The 15720-nt window shown below is 47.4% G+C and overlaps 1 pseudogene; it reads right to left on the reverse strand.

Annotated features, from left to right (window-relative positions):
• Nucleotides 1-7056: 7056 nt before the first annotated feature.
• Nucleotides 7057-7468, reverse strand: LOC122105858 (annotated as a pseudogene).
• Nucleotides 7469-15720: the final 8252 nt, after the last annotated feature.

The raw sequence follows: 15720 nt of genomic DNA on the forward strand, positions 1-15720 counted from the left end.
AGATAGGAGAACATTCCTCTTGGATTGGCCCTGCTCTCCTCTCCTTCGTCTTAGGGAGGCCTGGGTTACCACTGTCACTCGCCCCAGCCAAGAGTAAGCCTTCACTGCTCCAGTAGGGCGCAGCTACTGTTTGAAGGGGGAAAGGCCAGTTTATGTCAAAGCAAATCGGTTACATCCCTGTTTGGAGGTCTTTTTGGTTTTGTTTGGATAGAGGTCTGGCCTGTTTTGCCTATAGCTGGTCTTGGCCATCAATACACTAACCTATTCCTTCCAACTAGCTGGGATTACAGGCATGAACCAAGATGCCAGACTAGAAGGGTTTTGTTTTGTGTGTGTGTGTGTGTGGGTTGTGGGGCAAGTGCTCTACCACTTGAGCCACAGTGCCATTTCTGGTTTTCTGGTGATTTATTGGAAATAAGAGTCTCGGGGCTGGGCTGGGAAGGTGGCTCAGTGGTAGAGCACTTGCCTTGCATGCTCGAGGCCCTGGGTTCGATTCCTTAGCACCACATAAGCAAAAAGAAAAAAGCCGGAAGTGGCGCTGTGGCTCAAGTGGTAGAGTGCTAGCCTTGAGCTGAAGAGCTGAGGGACAGCGCCCAGGCCCAGAGTTCAGGCCCCACGACCGGACCCAAAAAAAAAAAAAAAGAAAAAGAAAAAAAAGAGTCTCATGGACTTTCCTGCCTGGGCTGGCTTTGAACCGCAATTCTCAGATCTTAGCCTCCTGATTTTCTAGGATGACAGGCGTGAGCCACTGGTGCCCGGCTTAGACTTGAAGTTTTGACAATCTGTTCCTGCTAGCGGGCAAGAGCCCCTAACTCCATATACCTTTGCACAGTCCTTCTGTCAAGTATGATATGTATGTCAAAGTAGAAGACCATTTCACTGGATGCCGGTGGCCTATGACTGTCATCCTAGCAACTCAGGAAGCTGAGATCTGAGAATCTTGGTTCAAAGCCATCCCAGGCAGGAAAGTCCATAAGACTCTTATCTCTAAAAAGCCAACAGAAAACCAGAAGTTGTGCTGTGTTGCTCTAGTGGTAGGACACTCTCCTTGAAAGAGCTCAGGGGCAGCACCCAGGCTCAGAGTTCAAGCACCATGACCACCAGCACCACCACCAAAGAACTGAGGGAGTGTTCAGGCTGAGTTCAGCCCCACAATGGACACACACACACAGAAGCACGACACGACACATTTCATGTGAATGGAGGTCTTAATTATTACAATGGCACAGGATGAGAAAAAGTAGCTTCAGTGTTAGTAGAAGCAATGTCACAGGTCCACAGCAGGGACCCAGGCTTTAGGTAAGTGTGTTTGGCTTGAACCTGGCTGAGGTTTGATACCCGAGAGACCTGTCCCTCAGGAAGACAGGGCTTTGAGCCCCAGAGGAGATTGGATATTAACATGCTTTGATTTGAAAGGTGCTGCGGAATTCCCAGAGTAAAGTCTCAGACTCTAGAGCTCTCTGTGTATATCTAGAGAGTAAACAAGGTAAAGGTGGGGAAAAAACAAAACACATAAATGATCTAATTTTGTTGTGAAAAAGTATCACCCACAATGAAGACATATTTGTCCCTCCTTCAATAAATATCCTTTGGTGGATTTTTCTTGAATTTTCTGCCCATTGTCCCTTCCCCAACATCATTAGCACAGGTATCTGTGTTCCTGCTATCTATGTGAACATAGTCAGAGTATGGACTTTAATCAGAACTGACCTCATTCTACTCTTTTTACTTCCTTCCTTCCTTCCTTCCTTTTTGTCGAGCGTTCTACCACTTGAGCCACAGCGCCACTTCCAGCTTTTTCTGCTTATGTATGTGGTACTGAGGAATGGAACCCAGGCCTCATGAAGCAAGGCAAGCACTCTACCACTGAGCCACCTTCTGAGCCCCCATCTTTTTAACTTCTTTTTTTTTTGGGGGGGGGGTCCGGTCGTGGGGCCTGAACTCTGGGCCTGGGTGCTGTCCCTCAGCTCTTCAGCTCAAGGCGAGCGCTCTACCACTTGAGCCACAGCACCACTTCTGGCTCTTTCTGCTTATGTGGTGCTGAGGAATGGAACCCAGGGCTTCATGCATGCAAGGCAAGCGCTCTACCACTAAGCCACCTTCCAGCCCTTATATAGTCATTGTTACAATGTTACAATTTTCTGCCTTCGGTTTGTTCAGTTTAATAATTTTCATCCAGAGCATTTCCATCTCCTTTGTCAAGTTTCTTCTCAGTTATTTAACTTTTTTTGAGGCTATGGGAGTTTTCCTGATTTGTTTCTCAGTCTGTTATTGGTATATAGAAAAGCTGCTCATTTTTTTAAATGTTAATTTTATGTTCTTTGCCTAAGGTGTTTAGATCTTAGTTTTTTGAGTCTTTTAAATAAAGGATGATATTATCAGCAATCAAGGGCAATTTGACTTCTTTCCTCTTTGTATCTCTTTCATTTATTTCTCTTGCCTTATTGCTTTATTTAGAATACAGGCACTATATTGAATAAGAGTGAATAGGGCAGACGTTCTTCTTTCATTCTTGACTTTAGAGGAAATGATTTCAGTTTTTTCCTGTTTAGGGGATGTTGGCTGTAGGTTTGTCTGTTCTGCTGAGTGAAGGACATCCCTTCTGTGTCTAGTTTTACAGAGCTACATCACTAGGAGAGTGTTTCATGATGATTCAGTATCAGGAAAGGATACTGAATTTTGTCAAAGGCTTTTTCTGCCTCTGCCAAATGGTAAACATTGAGTAATGTGATTTTTTTGTTGTTGTTGGTCGTGTGGCCTGAACTCTGGGCCTGTGCGCTGTCCCTCAGCTCTTCAGCTGTAGACTAACGCTCTACCACTTGAGCCACAGCCCCACTTCCGGTTTTTTCTGCTTATGTGGTGCTGAAGAATCGAACCCAGGGCCTCATGCATGCAAGGCAAGCGCTCTACCACTGAGACACCTTCCCAGCCAGAAATGTGATTTTTAAAAATATAATTGTGCTGTTGTTATTAAGGTGTTATACGGAGGAGCTATCATTTCCTAAGTCAGGTAATGAGTACATTTCTTTTTTTGGACAATGTCACCCCTTCCTTTGCTTTCCCCTGGTTCCCCCTCCCATCCGCACCCGCAAGTTACACAGTCCATCTTCCACAGTCACGTGCTTTTTGTCCTTTAATCTGCTTATGTTCTGAATCGTGTTTTCTGATTTGTGAGTTGAATCCTCTCCTGTAGCCCTGTGGCGGACTAACTTGATCACAGTAGATGATCTTTTTTTAATGTGTTGACTTCGGATTGTATTTTATTGAAAATCTTGGCACTTACAGAATTTGCAAATAATTTTCTGTGTTTGTTGTGTCTTTCTCTAGTTTTGGAGTCTGGCATTTTCTGGGTGTCTATGGGGTACTGAACAGAGCACTGGCCGGGAGAGAACTGAGGGGCTGGATGGACACCTGGCTTGCTGGCTCAGTTTACTCAGCTGCCCCACAATTCACCTGTGCGAAGAAGGAGACCACCGGAGTCACGTCATTCACAAGGCTCTGGAACCTTCCTAGGAGCTAACACATGCAGTTGGGAGGCAGCTCCACAAGGCCAAATTCTATGCCAGACGCAGGCCCAATGTGTGGGCCCAATGCTCAGGCCACGGAGGGCAGGGCCTCCGACCAGAGCAGCCTTCCCTGCGGGAGCCACGCAAGACTTGAAGTTCTCTCCAGGTCCACATCAAACCTTCACACTCCCCACCTCCATCTCTCAGGTTCAGCCTCACCTAGACCCTGGAAGGGCAGTCCACGAGGCCCGGGCTGCCGCGGTGCCTTGTTTTCAAGCGCCTGGAGTAGCTGAGACGCAAGCAGTAGGCCCCTCACAGCTCCAGGTGAGGGGAGCCCCGGGATGGCTGTCTACTCAGGCAAGCCCTCCGCGCGGGGGGCGGTCACCGTCTCACCCAGTCCTTGCGCTGGGCTCAAGGCTTGCTGGAAGTGCGGGCCTGCCTTGGGGTGAAGAGCTGGTCGACTTGCCAGGGATATCTGTGTGCCTGGAGGTGGAGTCTTCAGTGTCTCCTCCCGCACTGGGGAAGCAGGGGAGCAGCTTGCAACGGCTGCTTCAGTCTCTGCTTTTCTGCTTCCCACTGCATCCTTCCTGATCCCTCATCCTCTTCCTCTCCTCAGACCATGGAATCTCCTCTGATGACCAACTCTTCTTATTCAGAGTCAAAACAAAAGGTGCTTCTAGCCCACCATCTTGCCCCCTAGCTCTTGGAAGGAGCTCCCACGAGGGTGTTAAACAAAGGTTTGAACATGGGTGGAAGGGTGCGCTGCACCGAATCTCTTCTTTGGGCCTTTGGATAGAAGTTTCCTGGGCTTCTCTAGGTGAAGCACCTCATAGTGACCTGAGTTAGAAACACAACCAATTGGGCTGGGAAGGTGGCTCAGTGGTAGAGTGCTTGCCTTGCATGCATGAGGCCCTAGGTTCGATTCCTCAGCACCACATAAGCAGAAAAGGGCAGAAGTGGCACTGTGGCTCAAGTGGTAGAGTGCTAGCCTTGAGCTTAAGAGCTGAGGGACAGCGCCCAGGCCCAGAGTTCAGGCCCCATGACTGGCAAAAAAAAAAAAAGAAACAAACAAACACAACCAATTAAGGACACAGAACTTGCAGATGGCAACATGAACGAAACTAGCCTGGTAATGAAATAGGTACGGGGGCCACAAAAGCATGAGGAAGTAAGGACAAGACAATGCCAACCTCACAGGAAGCAGAAAGGAGACCTGCACCCATCAGAATGGCATCTTCAACAAGCCCAGTTCCCACGAACCAAAGGCCGAGCTCTGTAGGAAGACAGCCAAGATGGAATCCATGAGCTCCAGCACTGCTTCCCGTGCTTGTCCAGGTGCATGCTCTCTTTTTCTGCTATACTTCTTTTCTAATGCACTTTTCCCGTCACCTTTACTACATTCAAGTCTCACCAGACGCAAGGACCAGGGTGTTTAGGTGTTCTAAACTTTCTGGTAAGGTGTCTGGTGAGTTGTGGGGAAGTGGGAAGTCAAGTATCTCTTTCAGACAAGGTTCTTCTGAAGGTCACTATAGCGGAGTCCATTTGTTTCTCTAAGTCAGCTGGTGTAAAGGTCAGGGCCAAGTTCTCAAGTAAACCCCAACTAAGATCAAGAGCATATCTTGATCTCATAGCTCTTGGGTGGAGCTCTCACCTAGCATGCTTGAGGCCATGGATTCCAACTCCAGCCTGGCAAGACCAAAACATTCTACTGAGGAAGAGTGTTGACATTTGAAACAAGGGAAAGCTCAGCGGCCCAGCGCCCAGCGTGCAGCCCGGCCCTGACTGGAGCTGGACCTGGTCTGGTAGGCCACAGAGGCCGAGCAAAGGGTGAACATGTGCAGCCGAGGTGCTCACTGGACACTGATGAACGTGAACTACACAATTCATGGGAGGAGACAGGAGGGAGGGACTGGGAGACAGTGAGGAACAGAAGACACTGCTTCAAAGGAAATGTACTCATTACCTGACACAGGTAAATGTAACCTCTCTGTTACCACCTCTATAATAACAACAAAGTAGTTTCTAAAAAACAAAAACAAAACACCACAACAAAACAGGCCTCTAGGCTGGGTGCTAGAGGCTCATACCTGTAATAATAACTACTCAGGAAGCTAAGATAGGAAGATCACTGTTCGAAGCCAGCCCAGGCAGGAAAGACGGTGACACTCTTATCTCCAATGAACCACCAGAAAACTGAAAGTGGAGCTGTGGCTCAAAGTGGTAGAGGAGTAGCCTTGGTTTGAGTTCAAGCCCCACAACAACAAAAATGGCCTCTAACAAAACTACATTGTAAAAAAATGGGAAAGAAATAGAATGGAAAGAGTAGAAAGTTAAAAAAAGAGCCTGAAGAATTTGTTGTGGAAACAGTGCCCGACCAACAGGTAGTGAATGGGAAGGTAGAATATGGTATTTCCTGAAGTAGAAGAGATTTACAGATGCTGATAATACTTGAGAACCTGAAGAACATTTAGATTGTCCAGAATTAATCAAAGCATTTCTTCATTCTCAAAAAGCTGGTCAAGAACAGGAAGGTTCAAAAAGAAAATCGTTACCGGACAGTGAATCTGATGACAGCCAATCAAAGAAGGAAAGAGGTGCTGCGATGAGCCAAGGCTGTGCAGGGGTCTGGATCCCGGGCGAGAAACCAGGGCCAGACAGCAGCGGAGAGCTGCTGCTTCTCATGAAACGGAAAGAGGCCCAGGAAGCTGACTGATGCTGGCAAGAGAGGCGAACAGGAGGCATCCTCAGATTGAAACCGCTTTTTATGAAGAGAGACTAGCATGGCATTCTTGTCCGGAAGACAAAGCTCATTAATTGTTTGCAATGTTTTTCATACAAACTTCTACATGTAGACAAAATCTGTGTCTTGGTTTTTCAATTAATGGTTGTGAAACAGTAACTACATTCTAATGAAAATATAGTTTGATACATTAATTTTAAAAGTAGTACTGGGGGAGTTGAGGTTTTTTGTTTTTTTGTTTTCCCCTCAATAGCACAGGTCACTTTGAACAAATATAACAAGGCTTTCTGTAGTTGATTCCCTTATCAGAAAAGAATATTTGATACCATGGTGTATTTCCTCTGCACTGAGGAACAGGTTGGTTGTTTTTTTTGGGGGGTCCGGTCACGGGGCCTGAACTTTGGGCCTGGGCGCTGTCTCTCAGCTCTTCAACTAAAAGACTAGCGCTCTACCACTTGAGCCACAGCGCCACTTCCGGCTTTTTTCTTTTTTCTTATGTGGTGCTGAGGAATTGAACCCAGGGCCTCAGGCATGCAAGGCAAGCGCTCTACCACTGAGCCACCTTCCCAGCCCCGAGGAACAGGTTTTGTTTAAAAAATATTTGGAAAATTTTTTTTGGTCATTGCTTAATCAGAACAAATAGTCTTTGCATGTGTGTGTGGGGGGGGGGGGGGATGGGTAGGTAGGTTTTTGTTTTAGAGTTTTGCTTGTTTAGAGGTGTTGGGCATTGGACCCAAGGCCTTGCATATGTTAGGTACATGGTTTTTGTTAGGCACTTGCTTTTGTTTGTTTTTTTAAGTTTTTTACAGTTTATGAATCACCAAGTGAAAAATCTGACATCCCTGTAGGTGAAGTTATTGCAGGATCTTTATTCCTTTGGTTTTTTCCAGTTCCAACACTGGCCTTTGCAATTCCTCTGACTTCATTCTGTTTTTACATTCCTTTCACTGTTTCTCCAATGTCTTTTTCTTCTCATTCAGGCCACGTCTTGCAAGTCCCTGTTTAGGATCACTTTTCTTTGCATAATCCAAAGAATCATACATCGTGTCGAAACCACAATGGGTTCTGAATGCACCTCCAAAGATGACGTTGGGTGCGGTGGTGTACATGGTAGCAAGTTTTCCTGATTTCTGTCTTAGGTGCTGTTACCTTCCCAGGGCATCAATGATCATCTGCTTCCATGAAGCAGTCAGCTAGTCAGGAACTTTCTGGTGGGGATAGTAACATGTCATTCACGATGGCAGGTGACAGTCAAACAGACATCTGTTTTGTTTTTTCCTTTTTTTTTTTTTTTTGAATCAGGATCCACTAGGCAGCTCAGGCTGGCCTTGAAATTGTTAGGCAGCCAGACTGGCCTCCAGTTTGGGGCCCTCAAGCTGCTATCATAGATAGCAAATGCAATAGGATTGCAAAATTTCTCGAAAGGAAAAAAGGTGTATTGCTATGAACAACTTCCCTCACCTAGATGAGAAAACTAAGACAAACTTTGATTGCCTGTCTTTAAAAGTTTCTGTAGTGAGCATTCCTTTACAGAACATTGCAATCTGTATACTAAAAGTTCATGGGTCGTGGGCTAAGACTTGGCTCATGGAAATGTGAAACCAGCTGGTTAGAGATTTTGACTTTTACTATGTAGGACCTGCTGGCCTAAATAAATGAACAAAAGGTTATAATTATGGACTTGCATGCTTTTTCTTACCCTCAGCTCATTCCTTACATGTAGGTTCAACTTTTTCAGTATTGAGTCACTGGTTCCACAAGAGCCAGAAAAACCACTTTGTAATAGTACTCAAATGTTACCCAACTGTATATTGTTTACTTTATTGTAAACAACAGTGAATAGTGGCCAATATAGTTTTATATTCCTTAAAAAAAAAAAAGAAATGAGAAGATAAGCCAGACTTTAGCGGTTTGTGTATATAATCTTGGCTATTCAAGGCTGAGATCTGAAGATGAAGGTTCAAAGCCAGCCCAGGCAGTGCAACAGACTCTTACAACCAATTAACCATCAAAAACCTCTAGCAAAAGTATGGCTCAAGTGGCAAAGTGCCAGCCTTGAGCTGAGCAAGAGCCTGAGGCCCTGAGTTCAAGACCTAGTACTAGCAAAGAAATGAGAACATAGTGAAAGAATGAAAATTAAAACTAAAAAAGGAAAATGCACGTAAAAACATTAACCTTCGGGGCTGGGAATGTAGCTTAGTGGTAGAGTGCTTGCCCAGCCTGCATGAAGCCCTGGGTTCCATTCCTCAGAACCACAAACAGAAAAAGCTGGATGTGTCTGTGGCTCAAGTGGTAGAGCACTAGCCTTGAGCCAAAAAAAAAAAAAAAGCCCCCAGGGACAGTGCCCAGGCCCTGAGTTCAAGCTCCATGACTGGCAAAAAAACAGAAAACAAAACACACACACACAAAAAAAACAAAACAAAAGCAGCCAGGCGCCCGTGACTCATGCCTGTCATCCTAGCTATTCAGGAGCTGAGATCTGAGGATCCCGGTTCAAAGCCAGACTGGGCAGGAAAGTCCATGAGACTCTTTTTTTTTTTTTTTGGGGTCTGGTCATGGGGCCTGAACTCTGGGCCTGGGCGCTGTCCCTCAACTCTTCAGCTCAAGGCTAGCGCTCTACCACTTGAGCCACAGCGCCACTTCCGGCTTTTTTCTTTTTGCTTATGTGATGCTGAGGAATCGAACCCAGAGCCTCAGGCATGCAAGGCAAGCGCTCTACCACCGAGCCACCTTCCCAGCCCTCCATGAGACTCTTATCTCCAATTAACCACCAGAAAACCAGAAGTGGCTCTGTGGCTGAAGCGGTAGAGAGCTCGCCTTGAGCTGAAGAGCTGAGGGACAGTGCCCAGGCCCAGAGTTCAAGCCCCACAACCAACAAACAACAACAACAACAACAACAACAACAACAACAAAGACCCATTAATATTTATTTTCAATGTGTGCAACCTTCATGTTGGTAGTTAAAAGTAGAATAAAGGATGATTGAGTGGCAGTAATTGTGTACGGAAAAAAAATGAATTTAATATCACTTTGCTTTCAATTTCTGCTCTATCTTCTAATTCAAATACAAGTGTCTCCAGAAATCTCCAGACATGTGCCACACATATTATATGGCCCTGTCTGCCTCACCCTCCTAGGATTAGCATTTTAGCTGGATTCATTTATAAATTTGTTCACACTACTTTCTACTCTCTCCTCTTTATGGTATCTAAAATCAAGGGGCTGGGAAGGTGGCTCAGTGGTAGAGCGCTTGCCTTGCATGCTCAAGGCCCTGGGTTCGATTCCTCAGCACCACATAAGCAAAAAGAAAAAAGCCGGAAGTGGCGCTGTGGCTCAAGTGGTAGAGCGCTAGCCTTGAGCTGAAGAGCTGAGGGACAGCACCCAGGCCCAGAGTTCAGGCCCCACGACCGGACTCCCCCCCAAAAAAAATTAGAAACAAATATGTATGAATTGAGAGTGGTTCAAGAGTGAACGCCCAAACCACTGATAATCACTACAATCACTACCCACACACACACGCCACAATAGTAAAGACTGCGTATGATATATTAAGCTGAAACTCCAGTAAACAGCGAATAAACCCTTGTTCTCATTTACATTATCAACAACATCTTTATCCAGGGCCTTTCTTCTGACCCATCCTGTGACCTGCTTTAGGACTATAAAAATAGCAGCCAGAGCCAGGCGCTGGTGGCTCATGCCTTAATCCTAGCTACTCAGGAGGCTGAGATCTGATGATTGAGGTTCAAAGCCAGCCTGGGCAGAAAAGTCCCTGTGAGACACTTATCTCCAATTAACCACCAGAAAATCAGAAGTGGCATTGTGGCTTAAAGAGCTGTGGCAGAAAGAGCTCAGGGACAGTGCCCAGGCCCTGAGTTCAAGAGCTCAGGGACGGTGCTCAGGCCCTGAGTTCAAGCCCCACAACATCTACCCCTACAAAAAAAAAAAGATCATAATGTCCTTGTTTTTGTGGGATGTGCAATCTAATTGATAGCAGAAAAAGGCTTTCATTCATTTACTTACTCACTCAGTGAGTAGGTACTCAGCCTAGTTAAGTGCCAGACATCGGCCATGGGGAATATGACAGCAAGAGAGGACTGGCCCTCCTCGGATGGTTTAGGGAGGGCTTTTACTAACGACAGGATTATACAGATCTATCATTAAAAGTCAAGTATGTTCAGGGCTGTGCACAGCACATGCTACAAACAATAGCTGTGATGTATGACAAAGTACAAAATAAGTTGTTATGGGCTGTGTCTAGGGTTAGGTAACACTTTTTAATTAGGCAGCTTATGGAAAGATGCCAAGGACTTTGAATAGCATGGGTAGAGGCCCTGTGGTGACAGGGATGTGACTTCTGGGAACTAAAAGGCAGCAGAGACAGCACTGAAGAGTCTGATGTACCAGACCTGGGTGGGCAGGAATCTGGGCTGCAGGCCCTTGAAGGCCAAGTTAAGGCATTTGCTCTTCATCCAAAGGCAATAGAAGGCAGTGGGTGAGTCAGCAGTGGGGTACGAGCCCCGTGCTCCTGGTGCCAGCGATCACGGGCTCATGTGCTTATACTGTGCTCCTGCTGACTGCGATCACGGGCTCATGTGCCTATACTGTGCTCCTGCTGACTGCGATCACCGGCTCCTGTGCCTATCCTGTGCTCCTGGTGCCAGCGATCACGGGCTCACGTGCCTATCCTGTGCTCCTGGTGCCTGCGATCACGGGCTCTCCTGCCTATCCTGTGCTCCTGGTGCCAGCGTTCACGGGCTCATGTGCCTATCCTGTGCTCCTGCTGACTGCGATCACGGGCTCTCCTGCCTATCCTGTGCTCCTGGTGCCTGCAATCACGGGGTCCTGTGCCTATCCTGTGCTCCTGCTGACTGCGATCACGGGCTCTCGTGCCTATCCTGTGCTCCTGGTGCCTGCAATCACGGGGTCCTGTGCCTATACTGTGCTCCTGGTGCCTGCGATCACGGGCTCATGTGCCTATACTGTGCTCCTGGTGCCTGCGATCACGGGCTCATGTGCCTATACTGTGCTCCTGGTGCCTGCGATCACGGGCTCTCCTGCCTATACTGTGCTCCTGCTGACTGCGATCACGGGCTCATGTGCTTATACTGTGCTCCTGCTGACTGCGATCACGGGCTCATGTGCCTATACTGTGCTCCTGCTGACTGCGATCACGGGCTCCTGTGCCTATCCTGTGCTCCTGGTGCCAGCGATCACGGGCTCATGTGCCTATCCTGTACTCCTGGTGCCTGCGATCACGGGCTCTCCTGCCTATCCTGTGCTCCTGGTGCCAGCGTTCACGGGCTCATGTGCCTATCCTGTGCTCCTGCTGACTGCGATCACGGGCTCTCCTGCCTATCCTGTGCTCCTGGTGCCTGCAATCACGGGGTCCTGTGCCTATCCTGTGCTCCTGCTGACTGCGATCACGGGCTCTCGTGCCTATCCTGTGCTCCTGGTGCCTGCAATCACGGGGTCCTGTGCCTATACTGTGCTCCTGGTGCCTGCGATCACGGGCTCATGTGCCTATACTGTGCTCCTGGTGCCTGCGATCACGGGCTCATGTGCCTATACTGTGCTCCTGGTGCCTGCGATCACGGGCTCTCCTGCCTATACTGTGCTCCTGCTGACTGCGATCACGGGCTCATGTGCTTATACTGTGCTCCTGGTGCCTGCGATCACGGGCTCATGTGCTTATACTGTGCTCCTGGTGCCAGCGATCACGGGCTCATGTGCCTATCCCGTGCTCCTGGTGCCTGCGATCACGGGCTCATGTGCCTATCCTGTGCTCCTGGTGCCTGCGATCACGGGCTCCTGTGCCTATCCTGTGCTCCTGGTGCCTGCGATCACGGGCTCTCCTGCCTATCCTGTGCTCCTGGTGCCAGCGATCACGGGCTCATGTGCCTATCCTGTGCTCCTGCTGACTGCGATCACGGACTCTCCTGCCTATCCTGTGCTCCTGCTGCCTGCGATCACGGGGTCCTGTGCCTATACTGTGCTCCTGGTGCCTGCGATCACGGGCTCATGTGCCTATCCTGTGCTCCTGGTGCCTGCGATCACGGGGTCCTGTGCCTATCCCGTGCTCCTGGTGCCTGCGATCACGTGCTCTCGTGCCTATCCTGTGCTCCTGGTGCCTCCAATCATGGGGTCCTGTGCCTATACTGCTGATTCTAATCTCCTTCCAGCAGCGCCCCTGGTCCCCCCATTGCCTGTGGTGGTTCTGACACGGGATGGATGCTGGAGTCACGTAGGAGCAGATGAGTGGACCAGGGGTGTGGGTGCGCGGGGAGGACCCAGTGAGGATGGGCATCGCCTGCCTGCCAGACTCAGAGACTCCACACTAAGACAGCAGCGCTCAAACTTTCTCATCTCAGTGTCCCTTTACTACCTTTTCTTTCTTTTTAATTAATTAATTTTTTTATAGTTAAAAAAAAAAAACTGTTAGTATAAAGGTGATGTATGAAGGCGTTACAGCGTCATACCTCTGCTATCTTAAAAGTTATTTGAGCCAGGCACCAGTAGCTCACACCTGTAATCCTAGTTGCTCTGGAGGCTGAGATCAGAGGATCCCAGTTCAAAGCCAGCCTGGACTCTTCAATTAACCACCAAAAAGCTGAAGCTGAACTGTGGCTCAAGTGGTAGCCTTGAGAACAAAAGCTGAGGGACAGTGCTCAGGAAGAGTTCAAACCCTAGGACTAGCACAAAAATCAATCACTCAATCAATTTAATTAAGGTATTGGTAATTCACACGTGTAAACCCTGCTACTCAGGAGTCTGAGATCTTGATCACATTTCAAAACCATTCTAGGAGTTGAGGCATCCATAGCTCATACCTGTAATCCTCAGGAGGCTGACATCTGAGAATCATGGTTAGAAGCCAGCCTCAGCAGGAAAATCCATGAGAATCTTTATCTCCACTTGACCTCCCAAAATAACAACTGAAAGTGGAGCTGTAGCTCAAAGTGGTAGAGCACTAGCCTTGACTTAGATCTATTGTGCATTTTTCAAGTTCAGTTCTTTTTTTTTTTTTTTGTCGGTTGTGGGGCTTGAACTCTGGGCCTGGGCACTGTCCCGCAGCTCTTCAGCTCAAGACAAGCACTCTACCACTTGAGCCACTTCCAGCTTTGTCTGCTTATATGGTGCTGAGAAACTGAACCCAGGGCCTCATGCATACAAGGCAAGCACTCTACCATGGAGCCACATTTCCTGCCCCAGTTGGTTTCTTTTTGGTGTTGTTTTACAGGCTTGTTTATTCTGACTCTCAGCCCCTTTTCAGATACTTGCAGAAACTTGCAGATACTTTCTCCTATTCTGTGCTAGCTCTTCATTCTGTTGTTTCTTTCATTGTAAGACTCATTTGTCTAGTTTCACTGTTTGTGTTTTGGGAGCTGTATCCCAAATCTTTGCCCAATCCAGTGTCTTAAAGCATGTCCTTATGTGTTCTTCCTTCAGTTTTATAGTTTCAAATCTCACATTTAAGTCTTTAGTCCTTCTTGGGTCAATATTTCTAATTTTCAAGAGATGGGATCTACTTTTTCTCTATTCTGCATGAGGGTATCCATTTCCCAGTACCACTGATGGTTAAGCCTCTTCTGTCTCCAATGTGTGTTTTAGCACTTGGGTCAAAACTCTGCCATGTCAAGCTCCACACCAATGGCTCAAACCTGTAACCCTGGCTTCTGAGGAGGCTGGGATCTGGAAGTTTGCTGTCTGAAGTGGAGGTGTGGCTCAAGTGGTAGAGTGCCAGCCTTGAACAAAAAAGCCAAGCAGGAAGGCGAGGTCTGAGTTCAAGCTCCAGAACTAGCACACAAAACCCCCAAACAATACAAAAAACAAAAACAAAAACTCTAATGTGTGGTTGGCATATCATGTTTTTGTTGTGTTTTGTTTTGTCGGTCGTGGGACTTGAACTCTGGGCCTGGGAGCTGTCCCTCAGCTCTTCAGCTCAAGGCGAGCACTCTACCACTTGAGCTACAGCGCCACTTCCGGTTTTCTGGTGGTTTATTGGAGATAGGAGTCTCAAGGTCTCTCCTGCCTGGGCTGGCTTTGAACCGAGATCCTCAGATCTCAGCCTCCTGAGTAGCTAGGATTACAGGCGTGAGCCACCAGCGCCCGGCTGTGTTTTGTTTTTTTTTACTGCTGGGGTTTGAACTAATTAAAGGCCTCACACTTGCATGGCTTGTGTAGCTGGTGCTCTATGATTTGTGCTATGCCTCTAACTCAGCTTTTTGCTGGTTACTTTGGAGAAGGAATTTAGGGGACTTTTCTCTTTGGGCTGGCCCTGAACTTTGATCCTCTAGATCTTGGCCTCTTTACTATTTAGGATTACGGACATGAGGCAACAGTGCCCAGCACCACATCTCATTAGTAGATCCTAGATTCTTCTTCTTGCCTCTGTGGTTTCTAGAAAAATTGGCAATATATCTGTGAGACATTAAAATGAGAGAAACAAACAACTTAGTATTATATGGAAGCAATGCTGACCTCTTGGCCTCCCTGAGTAGCATTCAAGACTTTTGGATTAAGGAGCTAGTAAGAGGGCTACACTCTAGTTATATCGTTATGGTGGCTGCCAATATAGATGCGCATTTGCTATGCCACGCAGGCTTCTCATCTTCACACCTGGATTCCGCTGGCACCATTATTACCACATCTTGCCCAGGACAATAAATCCACTTTGCATGTATATATAAATACATATATATGTGCATATATATATTCATGTGTGCTTTTTCACTGAAATGGAATTTATCAGTAATTGAATTATAGGAGGTAAGAGAAAACTTTCTTCTCTAACTTTGACTTTGACTAACTTTGACTTAAATGTATTTTTGAGCCATTTCATTCTTAAGAGCTCATTTGGAGGTCATAAAAAATTAATTAAATCTTTTGTCCTTGAAGTTTAATTCTTCCATTCTGGCATATTATCCATGGCTGGTTAGAAAGCTGCCAATCACTTGGGTAATTTGTACCTAAAATGAAGGTAAGAGAAGCTGGAGCTGGAGGCAGCCAAAGTATTAGTTCCTTGCTTTCTCCTGCTGAGGCTTTGGGCTCAAATTCACAGAACTCTTTCTTCTTTATTATCTTGAGACCGAGTGTTACTGAGGCTGGCCTTGAATTCGCAATCCTCCTGTGGCAGCCTTGCAAGAGTCGTCTTCACCTCCCTCCATTTGCTCAGCTTGCTTTCTTGGTATTCCTGGGAGACGCTACGCTTGTGCCCAGTTCTATCCAAGGCTCTGCGTTCTCCAGCCACCTGGAAACCACCTGGGGGGCTCAAGCGCTGGGATGGAGTGTGAGCGCCACGCGGGCCTGGCGTGGACAGTGGTCCTGACCTCGCGATCCACGCGGTCTTGAGGAGCAGGCACGCGTCCGAAGCATCTACCAAGGCAGCCATGTTGTCAACACCTGACGTTGGAAAGCCCAAGATGCTGGCCTCTGCTCCGCCTCACTGTTAATGGCTTCCAGCTCAGCTGGGAG

This window comes from Dipodomys spectabilis, unplaced genomic scaffold (genome assembly GCF_019054845.1).
Source record: "Dipodomys spectabilis isolate Male_0828 unplaced genomic scaffold, ASM1905484v1 ptg000034l, whole genome shotgun sequence".
NCBI lineage: Eukaryota > Metazoa > Chordata > Mammalia > Rodentia > Heteromyidae > Dipodomys > Dipodomys spectabilis.